The 1,097-nt window shown below is 41.8% G+C and overlaps 1 pseudogene; it reads right to left on the bottom strand.

Moving 5' to 3' along the window:
- Positions 1–347: 347 nt before the first annotated feature.
- Positions 348–465, bottom strand: LOC126098719 (5S ribosomal RNA; annotated as a pseudogene).
- Between the last annotated feature and the right edge of the window lie 632 nt (positions 466–1,097).

Genomic DNA, 1,097 nt, shown 5'->3' with positions numbered 1-1,097 from the left:
CTGCCACTTTTAGAATCCATTTTAAAGTCATCAAACACAACTAATTTTGGTACTTTCTATAATGGGACTCAAGAACTCATTCTAGCTTGAATAGAAATGATCTACACTCTTTTGATGTACCAGTTGTGTAAAGCTATGTTCTCCACCTGAACAGGCCAAGAAGGTCCAACAGTATCGACCATCCACCATGTTATTCTCAGCCCACAGGCATCTCTGGATGCGGAATGGAGGGGCATGTGGTCAGCACACCACTCTCCTGGCCATATGTCAGTTTACGAGACCAGAGCCGCTACTTCACAATCAAGTAGCTCCTCAGTTTTCCTCATAAGGGCTGAGTGCACCCCACTTGCCAACAGCGCTCGGCAGACCAGATGGTCACCCAGCCAAGTGCTAGCCCAGCCCGACAGCACTTAACTTCAGTGATCTGATGGGAACCAGTGTTACCACTGTGGCGAGGCCATTGGCAAAGCTATGTTCATACAACTAATTTTAATACTTTTTATAAACAGACCCAAGAACTCACTCTAGCTTGGATACAAACACTCTACATTCTTTTGATGTGCCAGTTGTGTAAAGCTATGTTTTATCTTGGTGCAACGTAGTGTCATAGAATGCAGTTTAAACCCCTAAGGCCAGAATGTCCAACCAGCGACCAGCTGGCTGGATGCAGCCCAAAGGAAGTATCAAAGTGGGCCAAGAAGTGAGTATCCAACACACAATCAGTTTTTAAAAAAAATCCATTTATCTGAGACCATCCCATTTTTTTTATTTTTTCTATTAGTGTAGTACTATGTGTGGTCCACAAATACTCTTCTTCTTCTTCTTCATGCAGTGTGGCCCAGGAAAGCTGAAAGGTTGGACACCCCGGCCCAAAGGTAACTGTGTGCAACCTGAATGATAGTGATGTGGTCTTATGATGCTTGGGATGGTCTTGGCAGTATTTGTTCACTTATTAATTTATTTATTTACAATTTCTTTGCATGGAGCCATAACAATGATGGCCTTTGCTAATGTCAGAAATAACAGTATGACATTATTTATACTTACAAAATATGTTCTAGCCTTATATGCATAACATGCATTCTATAATTAATTGA

The sequence above is a fragment of the Schistocerca cancellata genome, chromosome 1, assembly GCF_023864275.1.
Source record: "Schistocerca cancellata isolate TAMUIC-IGC-003103 chromosome 1, iqSchCanc2.1, whole genome shotgun sequence".
Taxonomy (NCBI): Eukaryota; Metazoa; Arthropoda; class Insecta; order Orthoptera; family Acrididae; genus Schistocerca; species Schistocerca cancellata.
This window is presented reverse-complemented; position numbering and strand designations above follow the sequence as displayed.